This window comes from Achroia grisella, unplaced genomic scaffold (assembly GCF_030625045.1).
Source record: "Achroia grisella isolate CSIRO2021 unplaced genomic scaffold, CSIRO_AGI_Agris_v1 utg702, whole genome shotgun sequence".
Taxonomy (NCBI): Eukaryota; Metazoa; Arthropoda; class Insecta; order Lepidoptera; family Pyralidae; genus Achroia; species Achroia grisella.
Genome location: NW_026712999.1, coordinates 2,824,306 through 2,839,607, shown reverse-complemented (window position 1 = coordinate 2,839,607; position 15,302 = coordinate 2,824,306). Strand labels below are relative to the sequence as shown.

The 15,302-nt window shown below is 30.6% G+C and overlaps 1 protein-coding gene across 1 annotated transcript in view; it reads left to right on the top strand.

Moving 5' to 3' along the window:
- Positions 1 to 1,251: 1,251 nt before the first annotated feature.
- LOC131850147 (zwei Ig domain protein zig-8-like) overlaps positions 1,252 to 15,302 on the top strand; it is a 128,910-nt gene continuing 114,859 nt past the window's right edge. Inside the window, exon 1 of the mRNA XM_059200320.1 lies at positions 1,252 to 1,558. The gene's annotated coding sequence lies outside the window, so the exon portion shown is untranslated. The remainder of the gene's footprint in view (positions 1,559 to 15,302) is intronic.

Sequence of the window (15,302 nt, the reverse complement as noted above, 5' to 3'; positions counted from 1 at the left end):
AATAATGGTAATAATGCGGTTGAACCAGATGTTAATGTTATTAAGATTCTCTTTTACGGTGCTGCATACTGGTGCCACTGAAAACTAGCGGTATACTGACCCAGAACATGTCATATTGGTACTATATATAAGGAAAAAAATTGTTTACTTAATATATTTCATTTTAATTTTATATTTATATTATAAACACTGAATGAATATTTTATTTCTAATAATTTATTGACTTTTGCATCAATGATCTACAGCTAGAAATATAAAAAGTTCAATGGCAAGAGTGAATGTTCTAGATCACATAGGTTATAAGCACAATAAATACAAATAAATAAATGACTTTGAACAACTAACACACCATTATTATACTTTATAGAGTTTATATTTATACGATACTATGTTCAATGTCATACAATATGACAGTAAACATAGTACACACGCACAAACACATCACAAATTATTAAAAAAATGCGATCTTTCATTGAATAATAAATAAAAACTTAATTTATTAATATATACGATATACGACATCTCGCCTTGTCACGGTTACGAAGAGGTAGTAATTACTTTGGTCATAATATAAGAATGCAAATTCAGTGGCGGAATGGTGCCAATATCTTGAAAATACTGCCTCCACGCGGCGCGTTGAAAAATAGTGATTACTTTAAATATTTAAATTTTAATGAATTCTTGAACTCGAATAAATAAGAAAAATAATGGATAGACACAAGAACATAGACATACAATTTAAAAGCCGCGCTGTCACAAACATCAAAGAACGTACTTAAAAAAATACACAATCCGAAAACAAATACAAATGGGTACTTGTAAATAACAAGACTTTCCCTAAAACGAATTCATATAGAATTTAATGAAAACCCCATTCTGAAAATTACCTCCTTTGTCGGCAACACACTGGATTTATAATCTGTCCTCTCACATCAGTATTTAAATAGCACCAAACACGATTTTATTTTTCAGAGGTTTCGGGCATGCGCCCAAATATTTCGTGGGTCCGTTTTTCCCCGGTTGTGCCGGTAACGCACACAAACATAACTGTAGGTGATCGGTTACAACCACATCTACAATTTTGGGTATCACGACAGCGCAAAATCACGGACACTACCGCCTGAAAACACACACAACGACAAGTCAGCGTGAATACACACTGTTCACCAATAGGGTTGTAGCACGCACACACTATCAATTCCAACCCTGGTAATGCTACGTGCGTTAGTATCGTGCAAGGTAGCGCAGTCTTCGAGCGTACTTGTCGTTATCCCGAATGCTCGTATTTTATGCTCGTTGCAAAATGTGGCCAGATGTGAATTCGTAAGCAATAAAATCGTAATTAATAGAAGTGGAGACAACTTTTTGAAATATAACTGGTTGGGAAAATTGATTGTTCGTTCCAAGAGGATTGTGAAAACTTTAAGAATTTTTAAATAAGTTTATAAGTGAAGTGAATGTATGGTGATTTTACAGTTCTAACATAAATAAGTGAAGTATATAATACACGAATTGTTTGTTAAACGGCAACAAAATTATTATAAGGATAAATTGACAGGTAAGTTTATTGTATAGCAAAATAATAGCACTATATATCATTTATGAAGTGTTATTTCAATGTGCATATTATTCAAGCATGATAAAATTTTAAATATATATATAAGTATTATTTTTTAAGATGAAAACTGTCAGATTATGCAAAATATATAGTTTACGAATTATATATATTTTCCTTCATATATTATGTACTAGCAGTGACTAAATGCATGCATATCCTTCAGTGACTAGATAAATACATACTACCGGTAATTTCTATTAACTTAATATTTACTCAATAGTAAAAGTGGAATAGTTTATTGATCATATTAAATGCAATAAGTATAACCCGCGAATTAGAGTACACCTTTCTGCCATTAGTAATTTTCTTATAAGAAAGTCAATATTATTTTGTAATATTTAAAATTCAATCTACACGACCGCAACGTTAGTCATATACGGGTTAGATACAAAAAAGTTATCACACCAGCAGATAGTGCCCGGTTTCAATAGTGTCATATGTGTTTATCTCTTTCAAAACTATGCTCGCCTAGTACAATATACTAACCGTTGCTTCTCAATTTATATATTCAAATATCCTATATGTTCATAAAAATCTTGACTTATTTCCAAAAAACAGCAATATTCATAATATTAATACAAGATTTAAAGACAAACTTGCTGTCCCCAAGTATCGTTTAGAAAAAGTTAATAGGTCTTTTATGGGAATAGGTATAAAAATTTACAATAAGATACCAAAGGATATGTTGGAATTACTCTTAAATAAATTCAAAACATCTGTTAAATCATATTTACTGAGCAAAGCCTATTACTCACTAAACGATTACTTGAATGACGAGTGTGCATGGCAATAGTTGTTCATGCACTGAATTTTCATTTAATGTTAGACATAGACACCTATATAAATATACATTGTAAATAAACTGGCTTTAAAAAAAAAAGTAATTCAATTGAGTTTCTTGCCAGTTCTTCTCAATTGGATCTATATACCGAACTGGACGGTAGGGAAAAAAATAAAATTATAATGTAAAAATTTGACGTTCATAAGCGGCTAAAATGTCCTACATGAATAAATGATTTTTGAATTTGAATTTGAATTTGAATAACATTAGACATGTTTGAGAAAAATTACGGGTAAGAACGTGGTAGTACCACGTTTTATTTATTTTTTAACGTCGTCGTATGTAATAATATCGCGTGATTTTTTCTAATTGTAATTTATAAATAATAACCGCGTCAAATGTGAAACATATATATGTAATTTTTTAACTTAAAAAAAAAACTATGGTTTTGCTAGTTATATGTGTGTGTTATTCTACCACTAGAAATAGTTCTTATTAGTGTATTTTTTGTTTGGATAAATATATAGTATTAAGAGTTCGTTTGAAAGCGTTAATGTCTTGAATTAACAGTCTATTTAAAAAATATATATATGTATTTGTTAACGTATTCTTTAAGAAGTTTTAGGTTATTTCGCTACGCCGGTAAGGGGACAGAGTAAATATAGAAGGAAAGCGAATCGACAACGAAGTAATAGCACATTATTTAAGTAATAGTTCGAGCTGGTGATATCATGCTATTGGATGCTTATGAAATTAATCAGCAAGTTAAATATTGTATAGTAATTACTTATAAGCTGATAGCTACTATAACTGAACATCTTCATAGTATAGCATACAATTCTCGCTTTAGACATTACTACTCGAGATTTTTTGATTAACTACATAAACACTACTAGTAATCTGCCCCGGATTCACACGGATTAAATTATCGAAGTGGTTTTTTATAAACCATTTTACTCTCTGCTAATATAATTCTATAGGTGTGCGATTTTTAAAAACACTTTTTTAAGTGTTTTTAAAAATCTTTTTAGAGTTTTTTTTACGTTTACAGAATATACATTTTTTTCCTCTTTGTATTATTACATTAGGTAAGTTATTTAACAATATGTTTGCATTATAAATATCAAGTTTTAATGCAAAATATATTTGTTATTATTTAAAACAATAGTAACCAAACATCTTTACTAATATTATAAATACGAAAGATTTTATTGTCTGTTTGTTTGCATTAAATAGACTCCAAAACTTTTACTTTAATTAGATTTCTTAAAAGTTGTTAAACTTTTTGATTCCTGATTTAATCCTTAATTATATTTTTTTTATTATTAATCACTGATGAACATAGGCAAAAATATTACTGATTCGTATGAAAAGTTACATAATGTAACTCAACCTATAAAAAAAATCTTGTATTGCGGACGCTACGGAAATTATTGAAAGTAGAGATTTACAAAGTGATATACTACAGTTTTATGGCGAACATTAACATCAAAGGGTTTATATGTGTGCTAAAATTTTACTAATATTATAAATACGAATGCTTGTGAGTATAGATAGATGGTTGTTGCTCTTCCACGCAAAAAATACTGAACGGATTTTGATGAAACTTTACAGTAACATAGCTTATACATCAGATATAATATACATAGGTTATAATTTAAAAAGATATTATGTAAATTGGGCGATAAATAATGATAAGTGTGAGGCAGACGTAGTCGCACGTGTCAGCTAGTATATATATTTTTTTTAATTTTGTTTAATACCCGAGCGAATCCGGTTCTGGTCGTTAGTTTTAAATTGAAATCCTAATATACCAAGTTACTTACAGAGGTATGATAATCAGAGTCGGACCAAGTTGCAAGAGTATTAGTGGGCGATGAATCCCTTACTAACTCAACACTCCACGCAACTTCAGACACTTTGATTATACAGAATCCTCAGAGCTATTAGATGTAATTTGAATCATCTTACCTATTTCTATTATACAGTAGCTATAAATGCATTGTTGTCTTTCTGTTTGTAGAATTATAGTAGGTTTGTTAGCGGTGTGTTGTTTACACGCCAGGTCACATGTTGACCGGAGCGTGTTTATTATTAAAAACTTGACCTTTAAAATTAAATAATTGCAGTAGCGCGTGATTTTATTCAAAGACTATGGCAACCTTTATCAACGACCATTCCTCAAGGACATGACCGATTGGAATTTTTTGAGTGCTGAACGATGTAGGCCCGAAGGTCAACATTCGGTTGAAATTTTGTCTGGATCGGTCAAGTATCGTTACAAAGAGTGCAAATCTGATCTCTAATATGGGTCCGCGCTTCGCTCTCCGCCCGATTAACTGATTGTCTAACGATTTAGCACACCGCTTTACTTTCAATGGTCGTATGTTACTTAAACATTTGTATTCAACAGTATGATTGTTTCTCTGAGTGTTTTCTGTGTTATATCATGTTAGCTATTCCCGCGACTTCGTCCGCGTGGAATTTAAAAAAGATTTTTTCTAAAATAAAGCCTAAGTTACTCCTTATTATATCAGCTACCTGCCAAAAAAAGTCTCGTCAAAAGCGGTCCGGCCATTTCAGGGATTAGCCAGAACAGACAAAAATTGTAAAATATGTTATTTTGGTGTATGTACCATATTTATATCATATGCATGTAGTAAAAAACGGTTATTTCAATATTGCAAACAGACACTCCAATTTTATTTATATTTTTATTATTTAAATAGATGTATTTAGAAAAAAAATGTGCCTAAATACTTATATCAGTTATCTAGTACCCATTACATAAGCTCTGCTTACCATGGGAATAGATGGTGCTGTGTTAATTTAGGGATATTATTATTATATCGATTTAACTCATCTAAGATAACAGAACTCAGATGAGTTAAATCAGAGACATGCCAACATTACGCTGTTTATATTACAATTCAGTGTGGTAGGGAGCAATCCGTCCGCCGTTTCTCGGATTGATTTAGTTTGTTATCACTTCTTTCATTACTAATCAGAAATGTGGTAGAGTCAGAAATATATAGATAATAAGCACACTATTTTTTACCCAGATCTGGGTTCTACCTGATATAGATAGCGATCTAAGTTTACAGATTATAAAACTAAAAAAATATATCGCAATTAATGATTGAACATAAAACATATTGGTCCTTAAGTGAAATGAATTTATAATGGAAACGTTTTAATCAATATCTAAAGGAGTAGTAAAATCTGAAGGGTTTACATAGGAACTTAAAATCTTGCATTTTCTTGTTTTATCCTTATATTGCCATGAAATACATTCTTGCGCCAACCACATTGTCTTATATCAAGAATTTTGAGCTCGCCCTATTTAATGGTAGAGAGTTTATATACTTAAATATTTTAGCAGGTGACTTTGAATTTGATCTCGTTCTCCAGATGCTAATCAAACGCTATTTCACTCAAGATATACACATAGGTATAAGTTACAATCAAAATATCTACGCATTAGAAAATGAAGATCCTAAATTACATAATATTATATGGAATAACCACACACTAATCACGGACCTTACGTAAGTAATATGAGGCATAAATAGTTGAAATTTAGTAGATAGTATATACGCAAGCAACCGCTGAGCGAGGAATTTTGGAAATTCTCACGGGAGTAGAAAATAACTGTGGGGGTAAAGATGCGTGTTTACTTACAGTTCGTAATATAGATATAGTAAATGTAAATAATATACTTGTATAAGTGTCGTACCCATAAGGGTTCAAGACGTTGGGATTATAGTCCACTACAGTGGTAAGTGCGGATTGGTATATTTATTCGAATCTCGTCCCAAGTATTTACATTATGTTACGTTATCCAGAGGTTTATTCGGTATCTACTCGTGTATATTGAATACTGAATAGCATGGAACACATTTAGAATATACGTGGCAACATAATAAAAACCGATAATACAAAAAAGGAAACTTTCAATTACTTTCGTGTTCCTCAAAAGTATATAATTTCAGATTGTGCACGTGGCGGCCTTGGTGGTCCATCGGAAACCATCGGAAGTAAAGTGGTTTAGCGCACAGCTTTACTTCCGATGGTCGCGGGTTCCATTCCTCGCATAGTGCAAATATTAGTAATCATTAGTATGTTTGTTTGTGCCGATCTGGGTATTTTCTATGTATATTATGTATTTACAAAAAAAAATATCTAATCATTTATATCAGTTGTCTAATATAACACTAGCTCTGCATACCGTGGGTTTAGATAGTGCTCTGTTAATTGGCCGGGATCATTTATTATTAAGTGAAAGTTTTGATATGATGACTAGAATTACAAAAACTTATATAAATGAAAATATGGATTGATTTGCAGACAGTAAATTTGAAAGTAACAGTATTTCCAATTCTATTTTGATAAAATACATTCATAGTTACCTATGAAAAGAAGCGAAATCAAATTACCTGAAACTCCATTATATATGTTAAATACACATGTATTATACAAAAATTCAATGACTCTTTTAGCAATTCCATATCCTTTTGTAGAAATTTTATTATGATTAAGGTCGCTTTCTATTGTAAAATAAAGTAATATATGCGAATAGTCTATTTATCAACGTATATACTATACACTTATTACACTTTTATAATTAAGTTGAATATAAAAATACCACATTTAATATATTAAATTAATCTGAACGCTGTATTTAAGGTCATGAAATTCTATATATAATTTTATATATGTGTGCAAATAATTCAATGAATATGTAAATGACTGAATGAAAACACATAGAAAATCTGAAAAGAATCAATAAAACAATACATTCGCAGAACTCGAGACTCACGAGTAATTTTAGGTCAAACATTATTTGACATTCCAACTGTTCAAATACTTCCCTGGAATGTTCAAACAGACTTGTTTGTTTCCCGACTCAATGTTCGAAATAATTCCCACGTTTTTCAATTTGGCTCGGTTTCCGAACTGTGGCTTTTAATTTTTAATTTAAGAAGAACGCAGCGTTTTAACTCTCCGGATGAATTTATTCTTATTTATGAGAGTCGTCGTTTCGACAGCGCCTTGTCGTAGTGGGTTACAAGCTCGACTTACATCAAAAGGTCGGGAGTTCAAAGTTTCGTTTTCGTGGAACAAAATATTATTGTATTATATTATTGTAGTATTATTAGAAACTAGTATTATTTAAAAATAAGACATTCAGTAGGTATGTTTTCGTTATTATTTTCTGATGTCTTTATAAATAATAAATTTATTTAGTTCCGCCGTGCCTTTGCCTTGTACTCATAACTTTGTGAGTTATATATTAGCAGAGCATAAAGTCCATATCACCCTGGAATTTCAAACAGTGAAATAGTTTTTAAATCAGTCAGTTTTTGGAAATTATACATTACTAGTCTAAAAAATAAAACCTTACACTTATATAATATTACAGTACCCAAAAGTATTATTACTTACTAATAATAATATTAAACCGGCGATCTCTGTAGTCTATGGGTTTAGCATACCGTTTTACTTCCGATGGAGCGGGTTCGATTTGTATTCATGAGTAAGATTGTTGTTATTGGTCTAGATGTTCATCAGTTATCTAGTATCTATAATACAAGCTGTGTTTAGTTTGGAACTAGATGGCGCTATGTGGTATCCAGGATTGAACAAATATCTGATCTATACTATGTTTATAACTTAATATTGTTTCAGTAAATATTGTATAGTTCGCCTATTCGTTCTATTGGTACGATCACAGCATCTGTATCTATATCGAGTAACGTTAAGTAACTCATTTTTCGTGTCTAAGTTTATCTTGAAACTTCCCTCCTAAGAGATTGTTGCCTCTTGTTCGAGAAGCACGGACTTCCTTATTATTTGATCGATATATCGCCAGTGGAGTTATAATACCGCGTTTGTCAAATATATAACATTTTATAAAAAAAACTAGCGACCCGCCCCGGCTTCGCATGGGGGATTACAAATCTTTGAATTTCTCAGCTTGTTCTATACTATAACACGCATGCATTATACATATAATTTGTAGACAGTATTTCTGTTAAAAACACAATACAAGATAACAATATTATTAATCTAAAATTAAAAACTTTACAAAATACATATAATTACGTATTAAAGTTCAAATTGACTTTTAAGTATTGTTACGAAGTCGTTTGTATGGGAGTGTAGAAAAGTTGTTATCTTTAGACTTTTACAGGCAATTTTTAAAAATCTTATCTCCGTAGAATAATAATGAGACTTGCAGTCCCTTTGTCAGTATAATATATCAGTCAACTTCCACGCCACCCCTTTGAAAATCATCGAAGTTAATTCCTGGTAAATTCGACACGATGGGCTAACTGACCTGATTTCATGTTCATATAATGATCATTACATTGGTGCGAATACTGTTAGCGCAGGAGGATGCACCGCACCATTATCACCCATTAAACATTCTTATATATAATAATAATATAATATATAATATACTAATAATGGGGAAAAAACCAGTGTAAATAATTTAAGAATAGAAACAGGAAAGTAAATACTACATGGCTTTTATACATGTATTTTTTTTTATTTCATGGTAACTAATTAATAACCCTCAGCTATACAGATGGATAGCATATCATTATTTGACGTCCAGAGTATTTTGTATCCATTTCCATTCCGGAGAACTTCATACCGTGTCATTTTACTACTATATCACACTATATTTGTGACAGAGGACTGTATTAGGCTGATTTAAAATGAGACGCGTTCTTAGGTGAGGTGAAATGTGTATCAGCTATAGGAGAAAACGAAAACTAAAAACTAGGAATATAATAACAATCGGCATATAAAAATAGAACGTCATAATACACAAACATATGTAAACATAAAATATCAAAAGGTAAAATTGAAGTTTGTAACATTTGAGATATGCATTATTAGAAAAAGCATTTAGAAGCAAAATCGCCGCTTAGACATTTCGTTTTTAATTGGTTTAAAGAAAGCACATACTTAATATTTCCTTTAACGATAAATATTAAAAACTGCATATAAATGATTACTCATTTATGATAGTTTACAAAAAAATATATATTTATTTAAAAATAAATAATGTAAATAAATGAATTTTTGAATGTTAGAACTTCACTAATCCAATTTATTCTACGCTTATATTATTTGTGATATGATGTCATGGGATGTCAGCTAGTTTTAGGTGAACGATGCCCTCCGAGCTATAAATAGGAGATCAACCTTGACGAAATGTGATAGTATTTTTAGATTTTCAATCTGGAGCACGATGGTACTCTGTAAAAATGGGCTCGTTTATTTTACGCATACTCAGGAAATGTGATGAGATCGGAAGCTAGTTCTGTTCCCGAGTAAAAAAAAAAGTATTATTATAAAAATAATGTTAATTTGTTTCTTTCAAGAATAAAAATGCCTGCTAGCAGCATACACTGGCAGGGTTCTAGTAGAGGACGATAGAAAGAGAATGAAGTCAGGTCAGATAGCACATCGTGGTCAGTATAAAACCATGATAATTTCTAAGGGTGTCGATCGTGGATGTCGATCTGACAGAGTACATAGCAATGGGGGCGACTATTCGTCATTAGAATAGAATAGAAAATCTTATTAAAATTAATTTATTTTAAGCAATTTTGAATAGTCATCACAAATTTTTTACCGTCGATTTGAGGGTTATCTCATCACGAGGAGAAAGAGCATACAATAGTGTGTTGCTCTTTTAAATAATCATTTTAGGTTTAAATTTTTAAGTGGAATCGTGTGAATACGAACTACTAACTAGTATTAATTTATTAAGGCCAAATAAATACACAGTAAGATTAAATCAATCGTAGTGATTAGACGAGACCAGTCCCTACAAGCAGCACTCGTTGACGAGTATGACGTATGAGACAGCCATCACTACGCTCGACCATATTATGACCCAATGACCCGTTACTAACAATCCCTTCCCTTAAATATTAATTTGTAGCGAGCGGAACAATGTTTCAACATATATCTATTAAGTAATAGTTGAGAGTTTGATATTAATACAAATATGTTTATTCCTGTGACTCTAAAGATATCTCTGACACATAATTAAGTAGAGATGTAGGTATCTCTACTCTGCAAGGGACTACCAAAATTTTTTTAAATAAAGTACAGAGTAGTACTGTTTGAAAACAAGTATGAAAATAAACGCATTAAAATATCCAATTATATAATTATAAGTAGCGGTAGATTAAAAAATGTAATGACTATTCAAAAGTGCTTCAATGTAAGTTTATTTGAATAAATGATTTTCTATTCTATTTCTATTCTATAAATTTATGTATACACTGATAAATGTTATCTAATATAAAAAGTTGCTTTAATTAAAAATAATCAGCTTTGTAAATGTTATTTAAAGAGACTTAAAATTTTGAACGTAGTCTAGTTAATGTATTCAATGAAAATTAATTATACGTCCGAGTAAAGGAAAGTCAAATGAGTTTTTTAAATAAGAAGATTACGAGTATATTTATTTCTGTTGAATAACGTCAGTATCTTATAAGCAATACGTAATATATATTTGTATTTGCTTACAGTATAATTTATGTTAATCGAATTTAATAAGTATGAGGAAAAAGAAGTCTGTAACTATGCTAAAAAATATTAATATTATGGTTTTTTCGCTAGTAGTCCTACATAATCAACAAACAAACGATTTCGTTGTATATTTTATTTAATTTGAACAATATTAAAAATATACACATTTTAACTGTTGTCTTAACAGGTCTGTCTTTGGTCTCAACCAGATATACCTTAGTCTCACCTATTTGCAGCATAAGCAGCTTGCTTTGTCAACTGTATTTCAGTTGAAGAGTGGCATAACATCTTATTCCTTTGGAATAGCAACGTAGTCATACGTTAACAGCAGTCAGTATAATAAAATAAAAAGTTCTAGACAACTGATAAAAATACTTAGATATTTTTTTATAAATACATATGTACATAATATACATACATAGAAAACACCCAGACCTAAACAATCATTCTCATGAATACAAATGTTTTTACCGTGCGAGGAATCGAATCTGCGATCATGGGAAGTAAATGTATCACAGGCATCACATAATAACGTTATGTGGTTCATGTATACAGGGACCAACAGGTTGCAATCAGCTTGTTTGCAATTATGCATTGGCTTATACTAAAGGTTAAACCTTTATAACAGTAAACCCAGGTGGGTAGTATGTATAAGGCATATATATATATTCTATCAAATCATATCAACTATGTATATGGTCAATGCAACACATGATAATATATAATCTAGGAAAATTTCATTAAGTATATTATTAATCGAACGTGACAAGGAGCGAACGTACCGCCGTCTCTCGGATTAATTTGATTTCTTATCGGTATTTCTATCGCTCATTGTACGAAGCAGAATGAAAGTAGAATGAAAGTAATCAAAAATCAAACACAGCATAGAATATGCAGATTCTGAAGGATACATATACATTAATAATATGCAAATACGTGAGCCAGTGCGCTTGAAAAATAGTGTGGCTGTAAATATACGATATGTTCGTGAGGGATAACGAATTGATTGAAGGATATCTCATCCAGTGAAATTACAGGTTAAGAGGTATGATGTCTAAGTCCACCGGAATGACAATGCGTAGATGGTGGTAGGCATTACCGTCATATACATAAGTAAGGATTACCATTTACTATCAGGTCTTACAAGGCTGTTACACCATTCCGTTGTGATGTGTCATGAAATCGGTTTCTTTAATGAATATAAGCTGTTTGGATACATTCGGTATATCACGTATGTTTAGATATAATAAAATAAATATATTTTTTTTAATTAAATTTAAATTTAAGCACTTCTGAATTAGATCTGAATCATATTGATCGCATTTTTAAAGTACATTTCGAAAGCCGCTGAACACAAGAAAAATGAGAAATAAACTTGCGTGTTGCTCCTCTAAATAATTGTTCGAACATTACATTTTTAAATTAAATTGTGTGAATATAAACTATCAAATAACGATAATTTATTAGTCATATATATAAATAAAATATCGACTTTTGCTAAATACGATATACGTTTTACGTCTTAAGTTTTAAGTCTAAAGGCAAACTTGTTAGTACTCGCACTAAAGTGGACAGTACATTATTATATTGTGAGTGCACTTTAGCACTAAGAACATAACAAAACAACGGGACGCTATTGGTATCTGCCATATGTTCCCTTTCTATACAACTACGGTATTATACCTATTACTGTGTAATGAGCCTATTAACAGCTTCTTGGCGGCTGAATTAGGTGAGACTGAGGTAGCCCGCAGAAGACTAAAATTTTCCCTCTCTAGAAAGATAGACAAGACTTGCTATTATTTTTAACTTTAATTGATTTTATAGGATTTGTTTTACACGATAAAATTCTCTTCCCGCATCAAAGAACTGACAAACAAAGAATGTTAGATAGAACAAAAGACGGAGGAAAAAGTTACTTATTTCATAAGTGTTACAAGTGAACTTCATTTAGCGGAAATCCGGTGACACTTTCCTGTTCTCGGATTTAGAGGCAATTTACGAGAATAATTTTGAGTGTGGTGTTGTTACAAAGGGTTTGTACAAATGTTTCAATTAATTTCTTTTATTACGATATAGTATGTGTTAGTACTAATGACGATTTTGCATAGTGTCGTTTGCGTCTGATCTATTATGATATTTTTTTCTATTCAATAGATTAAAAAGATATATCTATAAGTCTTCTGGCTATTCTAATATATTTTTCTTATGGTATACTACTTCTGTTCTGTTCCCGAATTCGTCCGCGTAGTATTTAGCTTTATTTTTCTAAAATAAAAGTAACATAAGTTCTTCCTGCTACCTGCCAAAAAAAGTCCCATCAAAATCGATCCAGCCATTTCAGAGATTAGCCGAAACAAACAAATGTTATTTTGGTGTATGTACCGTATTTATATTCAAATGCATATGTAAAAAACAGTTATTTCAATATTACAAATAGACACTCTAATTTTATTTACATGTTATTTATTTATCAACATTATTCATATATTTACATTTTTTTGCTATATGTATATTTTTCGAACTTTTTAAATTGGTCATGCAGTCAAAAACTGCATTTAGAGAGACTAACGATTTTAGAGAGATCCCTTGATTTTATATCCATATATCATGTGTTCTTTGAACTATTTACATAAGCCTTTGTTGGCCCGATTCCATGTATCGTGTTTAGCACTTGCTTTATGTCTCCAAAACCTAACTTGAACAAATAACGTAATATGTCAATGATTTTATTCGATACGTTTTCACAAAACTTTACAGCACTTGTAATTTTGGAGGATACTTTGACAGTAATGATGATACTGCAGATTGAATTCTGAACACGAAAAAACTTTTGAAAAACGTAACCATTATTTATTGAGTTGATGTCGTTTGCAGTTTGTTTGATTTTGAAACGTTGTTACTTTTGGCATGATTTGAAAAGTATCGTTTATTGTATAAAAGATTTTTATGTATTTATTGTTGCAATTAGACAAAAGAATATTAGCAAAACTTTTTTTATGATTGTTTGCACTTATATACATTATATAAGTAGGACCTGATACGAAGTTAACATTAACAGCAAAAAAAAAGTAAATGATGACCCTCCTTCCTCCTCATTGAGGAAAAATGACAATTCTACCAATATATATATACATACATACATATATATGAACAACACTACTTTGGATACTTGGATTTGGAAGGACTATTATGGAGATGTCATGCATAATACAATTTCATTGTCATTTCTTACCGGAAAATAGGATATAGACTTTCAAAGCCACCACCTTGGAGGCTGCAATGGGTAACGTACAAAGTCTACTCTACAAATTCGATCGATCATTTCATAAACTAGTAGTTTGTTTCACAAAAAAAGTCAACTAAGACTAGATTTTTACTCTAACAGTGTGTTCTTGCCTACAAGGTTAGTGAACATAGAAACAATGAATTGCAAGAAGTTACTCTTTCAAAAGTAACAGACGTACAAGATTTGGTTTCGATGTACCTTATTATTTATACATATTTCTTATTCTAACTCAATAAATAATTAGTTAAAGTATTTTTGTGTTTAATTTTAAACTGCAGTGTGACATAGTGGCCCCTGCGCAGAACAAAATTTAAACATGATTTTCTTAAATCAAAATAACTATACAAGAACGCAATAGCAAATATTTCAATACGACACCAATATGGTATAGAAATATTCTACTTCCATAAACACATTACTTTATTTTTCGAGTCATAAAACAGTAAGATTATTCTGAGAATCCGGTCGTAAAAAAAATAAATCGTATCCTCATCTCAAATGAAGTACAATCCACTTTACGCTTGACATAATCGCAGATATTCAATTTATATTGTACCTCTCGGATGATCCAAGAAAGAAAATACCATTATACTATGCCGGATATATTATTGACTACAGTATTATTATAAATATGTATATATACACCAATAATATATCTTAACGAAATCTTTTAAAGCGATAGTGGAAATCCATGACCAAAAATACTAATTAATATATAAATTGTATTTTCTCGGAATCTTTAAAGGCGTTAGGTAGGCAATACCGAGTGAAAAATCATGAATCTTTCGTAACCTCTGTATTAATTTTTATACCATATTTATATTTTTAAGAACTCTTATAGGGGTATTTGGTCTATCATATTATGTTTATATACGATACCTATACAAAAAAAAAAACTGAAATGAATATGTAACTCTAACCGTATATTACAATCACTTCCAAATGCTCCACGATTTTTTTTCTAACTAACTATTGCAAATAAAGTTTAAAAAATATTTTTTCTAACAGTTAACGCGTTTTAGAAAACTCAAATAAAAACGAACAGAAAACTACGC